This window comes from Vicugna pacos, unplaced genomic scaffold (assembly GCF_048564905.1).
Source record: "Vicugna pacos unplaced genomic scaffold, VicPac4 scaffold_40, whole genome shotgun sequence".
NCBI lineage: Eukaryota > Metazoa > Chordata > Mammalia > Artiodactyla > Camelidae > Vicugna > Vicugna pacos.
The window spans coordinates 312,647-333,915 of record NW_027328744.1 but is presented as its reverse complement, the minus strand read 5'-3'; the positions used below and the strand labels follow the sequence as shown (position 1 = coordinate 333,915).

The window sequence follows — 21,269 nt, the reverse complement described above, 5'->3', positions numbered from 1 at the left end:
TGTATACAAGTTTCTTTTTTAAACCAAAAATGTTCATTGTAATTTTACTTGAACTTCATAGAAGAAAAAAACTAAAACAAAACTGGAGGAATTACCATATTTCAAATAAATGTATCTTTGTCATGGGAAATATTGTTGCGTAAAAGATCTCTATAAGGTACAAAGAGTTAATGATAAACAAATAAATAAATAAAATTATGAAATGCATTAACAGGTTGTGAAATAAATTCAAGACATTTTGTGTTTTCTAAACACTGTGCTTCAAATTTAGACATTATCTATTGATTTCATTTTGAAAGTTTGACATTAACAGATTCTCTTCTACCACTGTTATTTCCAACTCAGATTTTGAATAGTTATATATATTTTAAAAACATTGTTCATGTTTACAATATTTCATGTCTAGTTGGGAACTATAATTCCTATGATTTCTAAAACTTTGTTTCAAATTTAGAACACATTCACAGTTTAAAGTTAAAATAACAAAATACTGTACATTGAGAAGTTTCACTTCCACCCTTGTGACATCTTAATTCCCCCTGCCATTATTAGATAACTACTTAGTTTCTTAAATGATATTTCCAATGTTTCAGATACAAAAATGAAAATATACTTTATTTTCCACTTTTCTCACAATTATGCATTAGATCATGTGATTCTGCTGTGAACATTTGTATACAAGTTTTTGTGGGGAAATACGTTTTCATTTCTCATAGTTATGTACCTGAGATTGCCATGGCTGGGTTTTGATTCTTGAAGTAGCTAGAGGGCGAGGTTTACTTGTTCGAGATTGCCTCCCTGCAGGAGGAAGGCTGGCCTTCCTCAAGACTTCATGGGCACTGACCACAGCCGAGGCTCACAGCTGTCAAAGCTGGTAAGTGCTGCCCATTGACTCAGCCATGGATCTGCTGAGCATTACAGCTGTGATCACAGCTTGTGCCAGCCCTGACCAGCAGGAGAGAGGCTAGTGCTTCCCTCATCTGGAGTGCTCATCCCATGGAGAAAGCTGGACCTGGGGCCTGCATGTCACAGTGTTGGTTCTAGTCCCTGCCCACACTGGGCCTGGGCTTCTCTGATCGTACCGTATAAAGCTTCTGCCTCCTTCTCCAATTCTCAGGACAGTGGTTTGCCCTGTGACCTCAGTTCTCTGATGGGTCTAGAAAGAGTTGTTTCTTTTCAGTCTGTTCATTTTTTCTTGTTTTGAGGATGGGAGGGATGAATTCCAAGTTCCTCACACTCTAGACTAGAAACTGGAAGCCTATGATTTCTGTTAGTTTCTTCTTACCTCCGTAGCTTGTCTGTGTTTGACTTTGGCAATGAGCACTAGCAGCCCATGCCAGCACACCGTTTGGGAGGGCAGGGAGCCCCTGAACACAGATCTTTCAAGTCCCTCTCCCTGCCAGTGACTTCAGTGACAGGCCAGGCCCCACTCCCAGGCTAACTGGCTCCTTCTGTCCCCTGCTTAGCCCTTTCCCTCCACCCCTACCTTAGTCTCTCTGTTCAGTAGTGGGTATCTGGGGTATGCTCTTGGGACAGGTTAGAGTAAGCCTTCCCCAGGTGATGAGAGGAACTCAGACGGGGTAACAGGCATCTGGGTACAACATGCAGGAGTGAGAAGGACAAAGATGTTCAAGTTCTCTCAAGAGAGATCAAGTTTTGAATTCTTGTTCTACTACTTCCTACCTACGTCACCTCTGAAAAGCTACTTAAAACCTACTAGGCTTCAGTTTATCTTAAAAAAAACAAAACAAAAACTAAAGCAGGATAATACTACTAAGCACTAAGTTGGTTTCAGGCCATGGGGAAACTGATTGGGCTGGAGCTGAAATTTGGTCAGTGTGTTGTGCAGATAAGATATATAGTGGGATCCCTTGGTTAGAGGTCAGAGCATACAAGATGGGCAGAGAATCACCTAACTTCAGGAACAGGGTATATGAAGGCCAGGCCCCTGGGGCACAGCCAGCCCAAGTCTGCTGTGGTTGGGCAGAGAATAGGAGTTTAGGGCCAGTGGATGGCTACTGCTGCAGCTGAACTGCCTGAGCTCCCCTGACCTAGTGGAGAGTGTGGGTAACCACATGTCATCTCAGTAATTCACTGACATCCAGGGCCTAAGCAACCCAGCCTGAGACCCCTATAACTGAGTTTACCACCAAGGGAGGGAATGTTTGTCTTCCCCCTTCCAGAGACAGCTGAGCTCTTAGGGATCAATGCTGGTGGTGGGCACATAGCTAGGCGTAGTGGTACCTCAGTGGTAGAGCTCCAACTAGAGAGATGGCCAGAGACTAGGACTGCTGGCAATGCCTAGATGGCTGTGGACACTGGGAAACCACTTTCTTGAGGCCTCCCAAGATTATCTTGTGAAGGGAGTTCCTGTGCACATTCCTGCTCAAGCTGGTGAGATCCCAGTGTCAATGTGTACATGAGTCCATTTGTGCCCACCTGCCAGTGAGGGTCCAGGATACCTGGGCAATGCCAGGACTGGAAAGAATCTGCATTGAATTGTTTGAATGTCATCTGGTCCATACTGGATATGTGCTAAATGGGGACTTTACCACATTATCATGGTTTCTTAGTTCTGGGGTGAGTGCACTGAGGCCTCCTGGGATCCTGTTTTATTTTTTGTGTATATGTATATACATACATACACACACACACACACACACACACACACACACACACATATTATTGAAGGATAGTCAGTTCACAAGGTTGTGTCAATTTCTGGTGTACAGCACAATGCTTCAGTCATATATGAACATATATATATTTGTTTTCATATTATTTTTCATCGTAAGTTACTGTAATGTATCGGATATAGTTCCCTGTGAGATACAGCATGAACTTGTTTATCTGTTCTATACGTATAAATCTCTAGTTCCCAATTAATCCTTCCCACCCCTCCCCCATGATAACCACAAGTTTGTCCTCTATGTCTGAGAGTCTGTTTCTGTTTTGCAAATAAGTTCATTTGTCTCTTTTTTTTTAAGATTCCACATATAAGTGATATCATAGGTATTTTTCTTTCTCTTTCTGGCTTAACTTAGAATGACATTCTCCAGGTCCATCCCTCTTGCTGCAAATGGCATAATTTTATCATTTTTATGGCTGAGTAGTATTCCATTGTATAACATACCACTTCTTTATCCAGTCATCTGTCGATGGACATTTAGGTTGTTTCCACATCTTGACTATTGTAAATAATGCTGCTATGAACATTAGAGTGAATGTATCGTTTTGAATTAAGGTTCCCTCTGGATATATGCCCAAAAGTGGGATTTCTGGATCATAGGGAAAGTCTGTTTTTAGTCTTTTGAGGAATCTCCATACTGTTTTCCGTAACAGCGACACCAAATGACATTCCACCAGCGGTGCAGGAGGGTTCTCTTTTCTCCACAGCCTCTCCAGCATTTATCCTTTGTGTACTCCTGAATAACAGTTCTTCTGACTAATGTGAGGTGATATCTCATAGTAGTTTTGATTTGCATTTCTCTAATAATTAATGATGTGGAGCATTTTTTCATGTGCCTATTGGCTATTTGTATGTTTTCACTGGAGAATTGTTTGTTTAGGTCTTCTGCCCATTTTTGGATTGGGTTGTTTGTTTTTTCTTATTAAGTTGTATGAGCTGTTCATATATTCTGGAGTTTAGGCCCCTGTCAGTCTCATGTTTTGCAAATATTTTCTCCCATTCCATAGGTTGTCTCTTTGTTTTGTTTATGGTTTCCTTTGCTGTGTGAAAGCTTGTAAGTTTAATCAGGTCCCATTTGTTTACTTTTGCTTTGTTCTTCTATTGCCTGGGTAGACTGCCCAAGGAGAACATTGCTGAGATTTGTGTTGGAGAATGTTTGGCCTATGTTTTCTTCTAAGAGGTTTATAGTGTCTTGCCTTATGTTTAACTCTTTAAGCTATTTTGAGTTTATTTTTGTGTATGGTGTGAGAGAGTGTTCTAACATCACTGATGTTCATACAGCTGTCCAGTTTTCCCAACACCATTTGCTGAAGAGACTGTCTTTATTCCACTGTATGTTTTTGACTCATTTGTCAAAGATTAATTGATCAAAAGTTTGTGGATTTATTTCTGGGCTCTCTCTTCTGTTCCATTGATCCATATGTCTGGTTTTGTACAAATGCCATGCTGTTTTGATTACTGTAGCTCTACAACATTGTCTGAAGCCTGGGAGGGTTATTCCTACAGCTTTGTTCTTTTTCTTCAGTATTGTCTTGGCAATTCTGGGTCTTTTGTGATTCCATTTAAATTTTAGGATAATTTATTGTAGTTCTGTGAAAAGTGTCCTGGGTTAATATGGATGGGCATTAAAACTGTAGATTGCTTTGTGCAGTATGGCCATCTTAACAATATTAATTCTTCCAATCTAAGAACATGGGATATCTTTCCATTTCTTTAAGTCATATTTAATTTCCTTAGTGTTTTGTATTTCTCCACATATGTCTTTCACTTCCTGGGTCAGACTTATTGCTAAGTATTTTATGTTTTTGGATGCAATTTTAAAAGGGATTGTTTCCTTACTTTCCTTTTCTGATATTTCATTGTTAGTGTAAAGAAATGGCACTGATTTCTGTATGTTACTCTTGTATCCTGCTACTTTGCTGAATTCTTTCATCAGCTCTAATAGTTTTTGTGTGGAGCCTTGAGGGTTTTCTCTATATAGTATCACGTCATCTGCATATAATGACAATTTTACCCATCTCTTCCAATTTGGATCCCATTCATTCCCTTTGTTGTTGTTGTTGTTGTTGTTGTTGTTGTTGTTGTTGTTGTTGTCTAATTGCTCCGGCTAGGACTTGCAATACTATACTGAATAGAAGTGGTGAGAGTGGGCATCCTTGTCTTGTTCCAGATCTTAGCAGGAAGGCTTTCAGCTTTGCACCATTGAGTGTTATGCTGGCTGTAGGTTTATCATAAGTAGCTTTTATTATGTTGAGATATGTTCCCTCTGTACCCACTTTGGTTAGATTTTTTATCATAAATGTTCAATTTTATCCAATGGTTTTTCTGCACCTATTGAGATGATCATGTGATTTTTGTCCTTTCTCTGTGGTGTATCACATTGATTGATTCATGTATGTTGAAATATCCTTGTGTCCCGGGGATGCACCCAACTTGATCATGGTGTATGACCTTTTTTTACATGTTGTTGGATTCTGTTTGCTAATGTTTCGTTGAGGATTTCTGCATCTATGCACATCAATGATATTGGCCTATAGCTTTCTTTCTAGGTAGTGTCTTGGTCTGGCTTTGGTACCAGGGTGATGGTGGCTTCATAGAATGAATTTGGAAGCATTTTCTCCTTTTCAATCTTTTGGAAGCGTTTGAGGAGGATTGGTATGAGCTCTTCTTGGTATGTTTGGTAAAATTCCCCAGTGAAGCCGTCTGGTCCTGGACCTTTGTTTGCAAGGAGGTTTTTTTATTGTTGATTCTATTTCACCTCTAGTGATTGGTCTGTTCAAATGATCTATATCTTCTTGGTTCAGTTTTGGTGGACTGTTTGTTTCTAGAAACTTGTCCATTTCTTCTAAGTTGTCCAGTTTTTTTTTTATTGCCATACAGGTGTTCGTCTGGGATCCTTCTGGCTACACAAGGACTGCGCCAGGCAGATGGTCAGGAAGAATGATGAGAACACTGCTTCAAGGCTTATTGCCAGACCGCTAAGTCCTGAGTCAGCTAAGCAGAAAAGGTGAAATGTGTCACACGTGGAGATAAGATGACAGAAACAGAGTTTGGAGCAATGTGCTTTGAGGATGGTGGAAGGGGCCATGAGCCAAGGAATGTGGGAGGCCCCTTAAAAACCAGAAGAAGAAAGGAAACATTCTTCTCTAGAGCCTCCAGAAGGAACGTGCCTGGCCAGCACCTATGTTTTAGACCTTTGACCATCAGAAACCTAAGATAATAAATTTCTGTAATTTTAGCCACCCAGTTTGAGGTTTGTCTCAGCAGCCCCAAGAGGGTCATACATGGGGCTTCTTGGAGATAGGGAATGTGCCAACATCCTCTCAGCTCCTCCCCTCTGTGGTCCCTGCCTGGAGTGCTCTCAGCCCTCCTCACAGTGTACCCACTCCTGGTTGCTCAAGGCCAGGGGAAGGCCTGGTCCTTGTCCACTCCAGGCCTCAAAGATTCACGCAGATGAGTCACATGGTTGCCAATAGTATGATGGATTCTGGGCCAGTCATGGGGAGATGGGAAGGGTTCCAATAGTCTTCTGGCCCCTGGGGAGCTCTCAGAAGCCAGAGGGAACCCCAACACTAATATTTCCCATGCGAAGTGAGCTGTGGTTTGCACTGCTGTAGAGACACAGCCAACTGTGTGTGTGTGTGTGTGTGTGTGTGTGCGCGCGCATGCACAGACACACTTGCATGTGTGTGTTGAGTGGGCCAGGCAGTGGAATCCACCTTGAGTGACAGGAAGGTCTAAGACAGGCCCAGAACAGGTACAATTAAGATAGAGGGGGGCAGACCAGGCCAGGAGAATGAAAGCCAACACTTGTCAAGCACCTACTGAGTGCCAGACACAGCTCGCAAATTGTTATAGGAACCTTATTAAGTGGAGGCTGTTAGCGACCCCATTTCATGGGTGAGGAAACTGAGCTGAGGCCACAATCCCAGTAAACAACAGATTAATGGCTGGAACCAGGCCCGTCCTGCCCCACAGTCTGAGTGCTGAGTGCCCCTGTGGCCCTTCTCTCCTCAGACCTGTTTCTGGGGGCCCTGTGCAGGGGGAGGGACACTTTAGGGGAGAGAAGAGAGCCCCGGGTTGCAGGGTGGGCGCCAGAGCAGGTGACGTGGCAGAAGATGAATCTAGAAGGAATCTCTCAGGTGGGCTTGGGTGACAGAAAGGCTGAGGGAGGCAGGAGGGGGTCACCTGCTGGGACTCCTGGGTGTCCAGCTCAGTGGTGTCCTCAAGCCGGGGGGAACTAGAGGAGCAGCGAGGTTGAGGGCCACTGTGCATGTCCGGCGGGCAAGCAGACAGAGGGCTCCAGCCCTGCGCTCCATGGGCTTGGCCTCTGCAGGGGAGGGCAGGTGGGGGACAAGGCTGGAAGTGGGGTCCAGGGTGACAGCCAGATGGGGACTTGGGAGGCTGAGTGCTGAGCCCTTTGTTTCACCTCTAGGTGCAGCTGACTCCGTCAGAAGGACAGGCCAGGCCAGACAGTCAGAAAGCCCACACCACTGGTTAGGGCCTGGGCACCGGGAAACCTGGGTCCGCCTCCTACCAAGGGGGCAGGTGGCCAAGCTTCCCCCTTGGGCTCAGCAGCTCACTGGGCCATCATGGAACCTGCCATCAGCGCGGCCCTCCCATGGGCCAGGCGCACCTCACCCCTCCCGTGTGGGTGTCCTGGGGTGCCACAGCATATCACCCCAAACTGAGTGACTCTGCAAACAACAGAAATGCGACCCCTCATGATTCTGGGAGCCGGAAGTCTGACACCAAGCGTCTCTGTGTCTGTCTCTGTTCCTATAAGAACACAAGTCATTGGATTCAGGGCCCACTGCAAATTCAGAGTGGTGTCATCTCGAGATTCTTATCTAGTCACATCTGGAAAGCCTCTATTTCCAATACAGGTCATATTCTGAGTTTCCAAGTGGATACAAATTTAGGGGACATTATCCAACTCATTGCACTATCCTTTCCATAATGCCACGAAGGAGGCCTCCGAATCCCACACTGCAAACGAAGACACAGGCTCAGGAGGTGAAAAGACCGCTGGAGGTCACAGGGCAGGGACACGTGGCAGAGCAGTGTCTCTAACTCCAGAGCCCAACACTCTCCCCTCCACCCCACGGTGCCGTCTGTGTGAAAGATGTGATGTGAGCATGGGAGGCTGGGCCCTGTGGGGGAGGCAGTGGGTTTGGAGTCAGGTTGGACTGCCTTGTTTTAGGGTACCACTTTCCTTCTCTGGGCCTGTCTGCCCACTTACAACATGGGGCACGACAAAGAGCAGAAAGAGAGCTTCACACTCCATATAACCAACCGCGGACTCATATCGGAATATAGAAAAATATACAAATATACCAAGAGCCCCTCAAGGAAAAGACAGACAACCCAAGAGGAAGATGAGAGGGGAGAGAACTGGAAGGGAAGCTTTACAGAAGAAGACATCCAATGACAATAAACATACGAAAATACATTTAATGAAAATGAAGATTAAAACCACAATAAGATATCAAAATGAGAAAAGACGGAAAGTGCCAAGTGTCGGCGAGGACACAGAGCCTCACCCACTGCTGGAGGGGGGCCTGTGGCAAGCACTTTGGAGGTGTCTGGTAGCATCTGCCAGAGCTGAACACACGCATACCTCTTCATCCAACAGTTCTCCTCATGGGCTTCTATGGAATGGACTATATGAAACATTTGGAAGCGAAATGAAACGGACAGCTTGGAAACTGCTAGAATACCCATCAGAAGCAGAACTGACCACAGAATTCAGTGCCTCCAGCAGAGTCCTGGAAGGCGACGAGGATGAACAAACTAACTATAGGCAGCAGCAGGCATGCAGCTCACACACAGAATGTGACCATGAAAGACTGACAACTGGAAATAAATGCTACTTACAGAAAACCCATGATCTAATCTGAGGTGTTGCAAGTGAAGGTGGCGGTTTCCCCTGAGTGCTGGTGACTGGAAAGGGACACGAGTGGGGCCCCGGGGTGTTGGTCACATGTTGCGTCACTATGTGAAGATTCGCCCACCACTCACCTATGACAACACTATGAATATACTTTTTTGTAAGTATGTTACACCTCAATCAAAACTGTAAAATAGGCCTCAAAAACAGACGCTGTCTGAGGTCCTGCCAGTAACGCCCTCAGGGACAATGGGCTCAGGAAGGGGCAGCCGGGGGAACGCTGCCAAGGGCTGGAGCCCCGGGAAGACACGGAGAGGGAGGAAGCAGGACGTCCTGGGGGTCTCCACAAGGAGAGCAGAGGCAACACCCCCCCCATCCCCAGGGAAACTGAGGCCCTGAGAACACGCAAGGGAGGAACAGAAATGGCCTCACTCACGCAGCAGATGGCCTTTCCTGTCGAGAAGTCCCCAGCACACAGCATCTCCTCATGCACAGAGTAGTTCCTGCCTTGGCCAACTCTTTGTTCATATAACATATTGCAGAACTTGTTCTCAACGAGGCCCACCTTCCCCTCCTGGAGACGGAAGGGCTCGAGCAGAGGCCCTGCGAGGACGAGGAGGAGTTGAGTGAACGGTGCTGCAGCTCAGCTCTGGGCTGCTCCGCGCTCCCCGCTCCTCCTCCCTGCTCGCCGCTGCGCCCCGAGCCCAGGGTTGTCTCGGCACAGCTGGGTCTGCAGCGCTGTTCCAGTTCTACCTCTGCCTAAGAAGCCCCCTCCTGTTTCCTGAACTCCTCCAAACTCAACCTATTCCCTCTACCTCCCTCATGGCAACAGACCACACCTCTTCTATTCCGCAAATCCCAACACATACCCTACCCGGGCGATCAGCAACCACTCACCAGCCTTCCTACCCTTTCTCAAACCATCCCATCCATTCTCCACTTGTCTATCACTAACCTTTCCTTCTACCCACCAATCCTCCCTCCATCTACCTAGCTCTCCTTTTGTCCTGTTCACCCACTCACCCTTCCATCCATTTGCCCATCCACCCATCTTTTGACCCATCTCTCCATTCTCCCCTCCACCTACTGATGTGTCCACTCACTCCATCTGTCTGCCCACCATCCTCTCACCTACGCACCCCCCATCTTCCCTTCCCCTCACTCATCCTCCCCCCTCCCCCTCCCCAATCCATCCTCCCATCTGCTCACTCCCTTATTCATCTGTCCTCGTGTTTAGTGTCTTTTAGACACTAGTGATACAGAGGAACATACTCAGTTGGGGGAGACGGGGAAGTGAAGTGAATAGTAGAATGATTTTAGATCTAATAAGTGGTGTAAAGGCAACAGGGAGCTGTGGTGTTAGGGGTTGTCTATTTTAGCTCATGTGATCCAGTAAAACTCCTCAGAGGAGGAGCCGAGTTGTTCATGTAAAGGAATGAGTCCTGCCAAGATGAGCAAGTCGTGCCCAGGAGAGCAGGGAGAGCAAGCGGGGCCGGGAGCCCAGCCTCGGCGACGGCCCGATCAGGGAGTGGCTGTGGCACATTCACAGAAGGAAGGAGGCCTGCGGCTGGGCAGGCTCCAGCAAGGGACGCAGCAGGAGATAAGCACAGAGGGATGGAGGCTGTTATGCAGAGCCGAGGTAGGGCGTCTAGACCTTTTTCGAAGCATAAGTGAGGAGGCACTGAGGGTAGTGAGCAGGGGACTGGCACGACCCCTGCTCTGAAGCAAACATTCAGCTGGTGGGGACTAAAGCAGAGCACACAGGGTGGAGCTGGAGACCGGTCTGGAGGTGCAGGCAAGAATGACGGTCTCTGGGACCCAGGGGCAGCAGCAGAGCACCTGCCAGGGCCAGGCCCTGGGCACAGGCTGGGACATTAAACCAGCAAGACAGGGTCCCTGCCCTCAAGGGGAAGCAGTCTCTGTGTGTGTATTTGTGGATGTGAGCATGGTGTGCTGTGTTGGTGTGAGTATTTGTGTGTGTGTGTGTGTGTGTGTGTGTGTGTGTGTGCATGTATGGTGTGGGAATACTGGGGACCTGGTTGTCCTATGACAGGGAGAGTTACTGACACACTAACAGGTGCATCCTACCCAGTGAAGATATGGTCCATCCAAAATGCCTGCAGCACCTCTGCTGAGAAACACTGTACCAAATAATTACAAATATATGTGCTTTTTCCACTTAATTTTGCACTGTACGCATTTCCCCAAACCATGAACATTCCTTTCTTTAATAAAGACTCTTGCTTATAAATCTTTGCCTACACTTCTCCTTTTTCAACCCTAAAAAACACAAACTTTTTCCTGCATTATTCAGTTCACCGAATAAGCCTACAAAGTAGATAGTTGACCTGTGTTGGAAGGACAGCACAGCGAGCTTCAGAGAGGCCAAACACTCTCAGGTCATAATTATTCTAAGTTGATCCTGCAGGCTCAGAGGTCAGAGGTCAGAGTTCATAAATGTGTTTTCTCTCCAGTTTTCCTAAGTGCCTCCTATGGCAATGGGAAATAGGAGTGTTTGTCAGTGGCTTGGAATGGTCCAGGCCCCAGCCATGACTTCTGAGTTGAATCAAGTCATCTGACATCCATGGTTGATTAAAATCTTGGAGTCAAGCCTTAGAAAGACTCCAAGAACCCAATTCTTGAGTCCAAAACTCAGATTCCCAGACTTGCGGAGATCTGGACTCAGAGAGCACTGAAGCTTTAGGATCACACACTTTCAGAACTAGAACTAGACTAGTCCGGTCCTCTGGAAATGAGGCACGGCAAGCCAAGGTCCAGCGGCCACTTTGCCTGGGGACCCCTCTGTCCTTCTCCCCTCCCTGCCCCTCCTCCCCACCCTCATCTGCCCCCTGGCCTCTCCCATGCCCCCTTACTTTCCTCACTGAGCATGCCCCAGCCCGTTATCCAGCAGGACGAGTTACTGGGCAGCTGCATGCCAGGAGCTGGGAGGCAGGAGGGGATGATGTGGGAGGTGAAGTTCACAGGAAAGAGCAGCTGCAACATGGCTATGTCATTCCCAAAAGGGTGAAATTTATCCAAGTCTGGGTACACGATAATCTGGCTCACAGGTAACTTCTGGGTGTGCCTGGTGTGCTGGTACAGCTGGGTGTTTCCTAACAAAACCCGGTAGTTCTCCAGGACGTGAGATTTTCTGCAGGAGGAAGGGTGCGTGGTCACCATCATGTCTGAATGTGAGCCAGCTCTCTTTCCCTGCATCCTCATCTAACTGCCCACCCCTCTACCCACCAGGATGCCAGGCGGCTTTTGTCTCCCCATTTCTAATGGTCAGGAGCCCTTCTTTCTTGAGGCTAATTGATACTCTACTTACAACGGCAACATATGGCTTCTCCATCACACCCATGAATTGTCAATGAAGTCAGATGACTGCCTAACACCATACACAGAAATAAACTCAAAATAGCTTAAAGACTTAAACAGAAGACCAGAATCTATAAACCTCTTAGAAGAAACCATAGGCAACACATTATCTCACATACATCTCAGCAATGTGCTCCTAGGGCAGTCTACCCCAGCACCAGAAAGAAAAGCACAAGCAAACACACACATGGGACCTAGCTGGGCTCACAAGCTTCCGCACCGCAAAGGGAACCATAAGCAAAACAAAAAGACAACCTACTGAATGGGAGAAAATATTTGCAAACGATTCGACTGACAAAGGCTTAATTTCTAGGCTACATAATCACCGCATACAACTTAATAACCAAAACACAAACACCCCAATCCAAACACGGGCAGAAGACCTGAACACGCATTTCTCCAGTGAAGACAAACAAATGGCCAACAGGCACACGAAAACAATGCTCAATATCTCTCCTTATCAGAGAAATGCAAATCAAAACTAGGAGGTATCACCTCACACACACAGTCAGAAAGTTCATCATTCAACAAAAGTTCACAAAGAAGAAATGCTGGAGAGGCTGTGGAGAGAAGGGGGCCCTCCTACACTGTTGATGGCAATGCAGTTTGGCGTAGCCGCTGTGAAAAACAGTTTGGAGATTCTTCCAAAGACTAACTAAACCTAAACTTGACAAAACATTTTGATCTCGGGGGCAGACCGACATGTTCCCAAAAGCCCTGGCCTCGCCGTTATTCCATCCTGGAGGGTCCAGGGCGGCCTGCAGTCGCCAGGCAGGCCCACCTAAGCAGGAAGGCCATGGCCTGAGGGCCAGTCGGAGGTGCTCCAAGGCCAGTCCGGCGCCCTCCCACCTCCCGAGACTGCTCCCGCTTTCCCAAACCCACGTGTGAGCAGCGATGAAGACACCGGGGTCCAGTGACTACTAATGGCGGGGGCGATGTACCACGAACCAGGGCGGCGGCCCCGGACCCACCTCAGGGGCCTAATGGGCCGCGCGGCCCAGGCCTCACCTCCACAGCCCTCCTTGTGCGCCTCCCCCGCGCAGCCCAGGCCGCAACCCACCGGCTCCCCAACCTGCGCGCCCCCACCAGCGCCCCCTTACCTGCCAGGTGACAGCAGCAGCAGAGGTGAAGGCACGAGGCGGCCCGGGCCCCGGGCCGTGTTCCTCCTCGGGGAGCTGGTCCAGGAGCACCCGGCTCTGGTCCAGCTCTACCCGGCTCTGGTCCAGCTCCCGCACACTCTGGGCGGGCTCCTGCGCCTTCGCGCGTGCGTGCGCGCTCCTGCACTTGCCCCCCCCCCCCCCGCCCCTCCCACCGGTAGCGGGAACGCTCGGGCTGGGGCTCCCGCACTACGAGACAAGGCCAGTGCCTCCGAGAGGGGCCGAGCCCCGCTATGCGAGGCCGGGCCGTGAGGCGGTAGGGCTTGTCCACCCCCATGGCCCAGGACTGGCCAGCAGAGTTCCCACCCCCAATGCCACCCACCCAGACACCGAGTGGGTAACAATGCACCTAGGCCTAACACTGAACGTTGATGTAAACCTGAATATAGCCCTAATTTCGAACCTAGCCTTAAAACTAAATATAGCCCTAACCCTGTACCTAGAACTAACAGTGAACCTAGCCTTAAGGCTGAACCTAGCCCCATTGTATAACATAGACCTAACACTGCACCTAGCCCTAATCCTTAACCTAGCCCTAACCTGCACCTATCCCTCACCCTGCATCTAGCCGTAACAGTGCACCTAATCCTAACCTTGCACTTAGCCCTAACCTTGCACTTAGCCCTGACAGTGAACCTAGCCCTAACCCTGAACATAGCCCTAAACCTTCCCATAGCAATACCCCTGCTCCTAGCCCTACCCTCAACCTAGCCGTAACCCTGAACCTAGCCGTAACCGTGCACCTAGCCCTAAACATGAACCTAGCCCTAACCCAAACAGAGGCCTAGCCCTGAACCTCGCCGTTACCCGGAAAGTAGCCGTAACCCTGAACCGAGCCCTCACCCAAACCTAACCCTAACCCTGAAACTAGATCCAACCCTGAATCTAGACCTAAACCTGAAACCAGCCCTAACCCTGGACATAGCCCTCACCTTGAAACTAGCCCTAAACCTGCACCTAGCCCTAACAAAGAATCTAGACCTAACCATACAACTAGCCATAACCCTACACCTAGCCCTAACCCTAAACCTAGCCCTAACACTGCACTTAAACCTACCCCTGAACTCAGCACTTACTCTGCAACTAGACCTAACCCTGGACGTAGCCATCAGTCTGCACCTTGCCCTGAACCTGAACATGGCCCTAAAACTGAACATAAACCTATCCCTGAAACTAGCCCTAACCCATAATCTAGACTTAAATCTGCTCCTAGCCCTCACCCTGAACTGTATCTAATTTTAATCCTAGCCCTAACCCTGCTCCTAGCCCTACCCCTGCACTGGGCCGTAACCTTGAACATAGCCCTAACCCTGCAACTCGTACTAAACCTGAAATGAAACAAGCCCTAAGACATCACAAAGCCCTAAACCTGCACCTAGCCCTAACCCTATACATAGCCCTATACCTGAACCTACCCCTAAACTTGAACCTGGTTCTAACCCTCAAACTAGCTCTAAGCAAACCTCAAACTAGCACGAACACTGAAACAAGCCGTAACCCTGAACCTAGCCCTCACCCTGCACTAAGCCCTGACCTTGAACATAGCCGAAACCCTGCAAATAGTACTACACCTGCACCGAGTCCTCACTCTGAACCTAGCCCTAACCCAGCACCTAGCCCTAACCCTCAACCTAACCCTAAACCTGCACCTAGCCCTGACAAATGCTAAAGAAACTTCTATAGGCAAAAAAAGGCCACAACTAGAAACAAGAAAACTATGAAATGGAAAAGCTCACTGGTAAAGGCAGACATACAAAAAACATAGGAAATGATGCACACACAAACTAAAAAGGTTAAAAGACAAAAGTAGTAAAATCTTCTATATCCACAGTAAGCAGTTAAAGGGATACACAAATAATTAAATGTAAAATATGATATCAAAAACAGTAATCACGAGGCGAGGAAAGTACAAATGCAGGGCATTTAAAGTGCATTTGAAATTAAGAGGGCAGCAACTTACAGCAATCATGTGTCTATACATAGACTGCTATACCAAGACCTCATGCGAACCGCAAACCAAAAATACATAACAGATACACACATAGAAGAGAGAATCCAAATGTACACTAAAGATAGTCATCAAATCACAAAAGAGAGCAAAAGATGAAAAAAAGACCTAAAAAACAAATTCAAAACAAATTAACAAAATGGCAGTAAGAATACACGTATCAATAATTACCTTCAACATAAACAGACTAAATGCTCCAACCAAAAGATACAGACTGGCTGAATGGATACAAAAACAAGACCTGTATATATGCTGTCAATAAGAGACTCACTTCAGGGCTAGAGTCATACAGACTGAAAGTGAGAGGGAGGAAAAAGGTATTTCATGCAAATGGAAACCAAAAGAAAGCTGGAATAGCAATATTTACATCAGGCCAAACAGACTTTAAAGACTGTTATAAGAGACAAAGAAGGACACCACATAATGATCAAGGGGTCAATCCAAGAAAAAGGTGTAACAATTGTTAATATACATGCACCCAACATAGGTGCACCTCAATACAAAAGGCAAATGTTAACAGACATAAAGGGAGAAGTTGACAGTAACACAATATATAGGGGGGACTTTAACACCAAACTCACACCAATAGGTCACCCAGACAGAAAATCAGTAAGGAAACACAAGCCTGAAATGATACATTAGGGGCTTAACTGGTATTTACAGGGCATTCCATTCCAAAAGCAGCAGAATAAACATTCTTTTCAAGTGACATGGAACATTCTCCAGGACAGATCACATCCTGAGCCACAAAGCAAGCCTAGACAAATGTAAGATATCTGAAATTATATCAAGCATCTTTTCTGACCACAATGCTATGAGATAAGAAATCAACTATAAGGGAAAAAAATGCAAAAATACAAATATGTGAGGCGAAGCAACATGCTACTAAACAACCAATGGATCACTGAAGAAATCAAAGAAAAAAATTTAAAAATACCTAAAGACAAACCAAAATAAAAACACGACAATCCAAAACTTATGAGATACAGCAAGAGCTGTTCTAAGAGGGAAGTTTATAGTGATACAAGTCTACCTCAGGAAATAAGAAAAATCTCAAATAAACAACCTAACCTTATAACCTAAAGCAATTAGAGAAAGAAGAAAAAACAAAACTCAAAGTTAGGGGAAGGAAAAAAGTCATAAAGGTCAGAGGAGAAATAAATGAAAGAGACTTAAAAAAAAAAGAAAGAAAAGATGAATGAAACTAAAAGCTGGTTCTTTGAAAAGACAAACAAAACTGATAAACCTTTAGCCAGACTCATCAAGAAAAAAGGGAGAGGGCTCAAATCTATAAAATCAAAAGTGAAAAAGCAGATGTTACAACTGACACCACAGAAATACAAAGGATCATAAGAGGCTACTATGAACAACTATACCAATGAAATGGACAGCAAGGGTTTTTTTTAATAAATTATGCATTTTTCTTTCATTAACATCTTGGCAATGCTGTGGTAAGACTTTTTACATGGTGACAACCTGTGAACCCAGAAGGGTCTACCTTAGATTACGCCTTTCTTGAGGACAAGGATTAACCTCTCCTTGGTTAAAAATAAGGCAGCTCAAAGTTAAGTCAACATGATCAAAAACTACATCTAAATCAAACCACTTGACCGATAAGCACTGTGAATGGTTCAGAAAAGCCTACATATACTACAATTAACTGTTAAATTCAACACTGATGCCACTTTCTAGATAAGGCTGACGGTGGAATTCAGAGTGCTGCTGTCCCAGTCACCTGTCTGAGCTTCGGTGTCCACGAAACCCTCAACCACAAGAATATACGGACGCCGGCACTTGAGTAACATGATACAGCTCTTCTGGCAGGAACCATCACTGAGCGCTGCTCCCTCTACATTTATATTTATGTCATTAAGCACGCTTACAAAAGACACAGGTTCTTTAGAGGACAAAGAAACAGGACAAACTGCAAACAAATTTAATCGTAAACTGATCTGTGTTTATTGCTGACTCTAATACTGTTATCCATCAGTAACAATCAATGTTAATAATACAGAAACATTTTTAAAGATGCCTTAAAAAAACTGAACAGAGTTCTGCTTCCACGGATATAAAATTCTCCTACAGATAAGAATTATGAACAGTAGATGAAACATTTTAAAAAATGATCTGACGGCACTGGAATGCACACAAAGCAGGCAGAAACTGGAGGAAAATCAATACCAAGAAGATGAGAAAGACACTGGGTGCGTGTGTCCCCACTTGTTTTCTTTAATGGCTTTTTGTCTGAGGCACACCTCAGGGGGCTAACTAAAAATCCGAAAAAACAAACAAACAAACAAAAAACAAAGCTGCGGCCTTTCTGGCTGCAAATCAGAAGACAGAGCAGTGGCAAACAGATGAGCTAACAATGAGGAAGAAAACCCCAGAAAGGAAGGAGTCACAGAGAAAGCTCTGAACTCTTCATATAAATTCTATCCTAACCTGTGACTGACTCAGAAATGCACATTCAAAGAAGAATCCAAGTGCCCGTCTAGGCCCAAATGAACAGAACAGAGATTTCAGCCACTGCCCACTGCAAGAAGACAGGACTGAGAGCCTGAGCCCAGCTAACTTAACTGACTGCTACAAGAAACAAAAATATCAACACTCCTCAAAGAATAAGAGGATGCCGAGATCCTACAATGAACCATTCACAACACCCAGGACACAACCCCACGTTACTCGATATAAAACAGGAAAGTGTTACCATACTCGAGAGGAAAGGTAATCAATAAAGACAGGCCAAGATGACTCAGACTTAGAGCAGCAGACAGGATCTTACAGCCGTTAGCCACACTTAAGGTCAAGGCCATAGAGAACGTATGTTCAAACTGAACTCAGAAAAATACAAAATTTAGAAAAACAGGACATTTTAGAAAAATAGAAACTTCGAGAATTAAATGGAAATTTTAGAACTAAAATGTACAATATCTTAAAAAAATCACTGGCTAGGCCTAAAAGATTTGAGGTGACATAAGAGTCAGTAAACGTGAATATAGATGAACAGAAATCAAATTTCAAATCAAATTTGAAAAACAGGAAAAAAACTGAAAAAAATGAACACAGTCTTATGATCTGTGAGACAATATGAAAAAGTCTAACATACATGTAAGTGGAATCCCAGAATGAGTGGAGAGAAATGGGGTGAAGAAAAACCCAGCAAAAACCACACTAAGGTACAACACAATCAAATTGCTTAAAACCAATACGTATAAAGAGAAAAACTCAAGAGTAGCCAGGAGAAAACAAAACCAAACTCACACTACATACATCATACACCAGAACAACCATCCGAAGGCAGGCTGACTTCTCTCCAGGAAACACAGAGGCCAGAAAACACTGGAGTGCTATCTTTAAAGTACGAGAAAGTAAAGAAGGCAACCCAGAATTTCAATATCTAGAAAATACCCACAAAAATAAAGGAGGGGAAGAATAAAGGCAAAATAAAAACATTTTCAGAAAAATGAAAACTAAGCAAATTCATCACCAGCAAACTTGCACTGTAAGAATTAGTAAAGATTATGACTTGGGCTGAAGGAGAAGGTATCAGATGGATATTCAGGAGGAATGAAGAACAACAGAAATGGTAAATAAGTGAGCAAATATAAAAGATTATTTTCTCTAAATTACTTTAATATACATTTAGCTTTTTAAAGCAAAAACCATAGCACTGTATCGTGGGGTTTATAGCATACAGAGATATAAGGCATATGACAACCAGAGCAAAGAAGATTGGGGACAGTAAATTGGGTTATACAAGGCTCTTACATTTTATATGAAGGGGTACAATGTTAACTTAAAGAAGATCAAAAACATTGTACATTGTTGGAATACAACCGCGCCTCCCGGAGGGACTGCGCTGCCGCCGCTGCAGCCGCCGCCGCTGGCCGGAGGGAGCAAGGCCAGAGCCGCTCGGGAGAAACGCAGAACCTCCAGCTGCTCGGACAGGACGCCCCCTGCCTGCCTGACAAACTGACCTTCTGGTGGACGGAGGGAGGGGCGGGGCGGAGGAGGACGCCGGGGCGGGGCCGGGAAGCGTGCGCGCGGATTGGCTTTCGGGACCTCGGGGGCGGGTCTGGTGGCCCCACAGATTTGTAGCCTTTTTGTCTATTAGGATTAATTCTGGTGTGAACATTTGTGTACAAGTTTCTTTTTTAAACCAAAAATGTTCATTGTAATTTTACTTGAACTTCATAGAAGAAAAAAACTAAAACAAAACTGGAGGAATCACCATATTTCAAATAAATGTATCTTTGTCATGGGAAATATTGTTGCGTAAAAGATCTCTATAAGGTACAAAGAGTTAATGATAAACAAACAAATAAATAAATAAAATTATGAAATGCATTAACAGGTTGTGAAATAAATTCAAGACATTTTGTGTTTTCTAAACACTGTGCTTCAAATTTAGACATTATCTATTGATTTCATTTTGAAAGTTTGACATTAACAGATTCTCTTCTACCACTGTTATTTCCAACTCAGATTTTGAATAGTTATATATATTTTAAAAACACTGTTCATGTTTACAATATTTCATGTCTAGTTGGGAACTATAATTCCTATGATTTCTAAAACTTTGTTTCAAATTTAGAACACATTCACAGTTTAAAGTTAAAATAACAAAATACTGTACATTGAGAAGTTTCACATCCACCCTCGTGACATCTTAATTCCCCCTGCCATTATTAGATAACTACTTAGTTTCTTAAATGATATTTCCAATGTTTCAGATACAAAAATGAAAATATACTTTATTTTCCACTTTTCTCACAATTATGCATTAGATCATGTGATTCTGCTGTGAACATTTGTATACAAGTTTTTGTGGGGAAATATGTTTTCATTTCTCATAGTTATGTACCTGAGATTGCCATGGCTGGGTTTTGATTCTTGAAGTAGCTAGAGGGCGAGGTTTACTTGTTCAAGATTGCCTCCCTGCAGGAGGAAGGCTGGCCTTCCTCAAGACTTCATGGGCACTGACCACAGCCGAGGCTCACAGCTGTCAAAGCTGGTAAGTGCTGCCCATTGACTCAGCCATGGATCTGCTGAGCATTACAGCTGTGATCACAGCTTGTGCCAGCCCTGACCAGCAGGAGAGAGGCTAGTGCTTCCCTCATCTGGAGTGCTCATCCCATGGAGAAAGCTGGACCTGGGGCCTGCATGTCACAGTGTTGGTTCTAGTCCCTGCCCACACTGGGCCTGGGCTTCTCTGATCGTACCGTATAAAGCATCTGCCTCCTTCTCCAATTCTCAGGACAGTGGTTTGCCCTGTGACCTCAGTTCTCTGATGGGTCTAGAAAGAGATGTTTCTTTTCAGTCTGTTCATTTTTTCTTGTTTTGAGGATGGGAGGGATGAATTCCAAGTTCCTCACACTCTAGACTAGAAACTGGAAGCCTATGATTTCTGTTAGTTTCTTCTTACCTCCGTAGCTTGTCTGTGTTTGACTTTGGCAATGAGCACTAGCAGCCCATGCCAGCACACCGTTTGGGAGGGCAGGGAGCCCCTGAACACAGATCTTTCAAGTCCCTCTCCCTGCCAGTGACTTCAGTGACAGGCCAGGCCCCACTCCCAGGCTAACTGGCTCCTTCTGTCCCCTGCTTAGCCCTTTCCCTCCACCCCTACCTTAGTCTCTCTGTTCAGTAGTGGGTATCTGGGGTATGCTCTTGGGACAGGTTAGAGTAAGCCTTCCCCAGGTGATGAGAGGAACTCAGACGGGGTAACAGGCATCTGGGTACAACATGCAGGAGTGAGAAGGACAAAGATGTTCAAGTTCTCTCAAGAGAGATCAAGTTTTGAATTCTTGTTCTACTACTTCCTACCTACGTCACCTCTGAAAAGCTACTTAAAACCTACTAGGCTTCAGTTTATCTTAAAAAAAACAAAACAAAAACTAAAGCAGGATAATACTACTAAGCACTAAGTTGGTTTCAGGCCATGGGGAAACTGATTGGGCTGGAGCTGAAATTTGGTCAGTGTGTTGTGCAGATAAGATATATAGTGCGATCCCTTGGTTAGAGGTCAGAGCATACAAGATGGGCAGAGAATCACCTAACTTCAGGAACAGGGTATATGAAGGCCAGGCCCCTGGGGCACAGCCAGCCCAAGTCTGCTGTGGTTGGGCAGAGAATAGGAGTTTAGGGCCA

General features: G+C 45.5%; 1 protein-coding gene across 2 annotated transcripts in view; it reads left to right on the top strand.

Annotated features, from left to right (window-relative positions):
* LOC140694577 (uncharacterized) overlaps positions 1-21,269 on the top strand; it is a 365,332-nt gene that overhangs the window by 153,286 nt on the left and 190,777 nt on the right. The window lies entirely within an intron of this gene.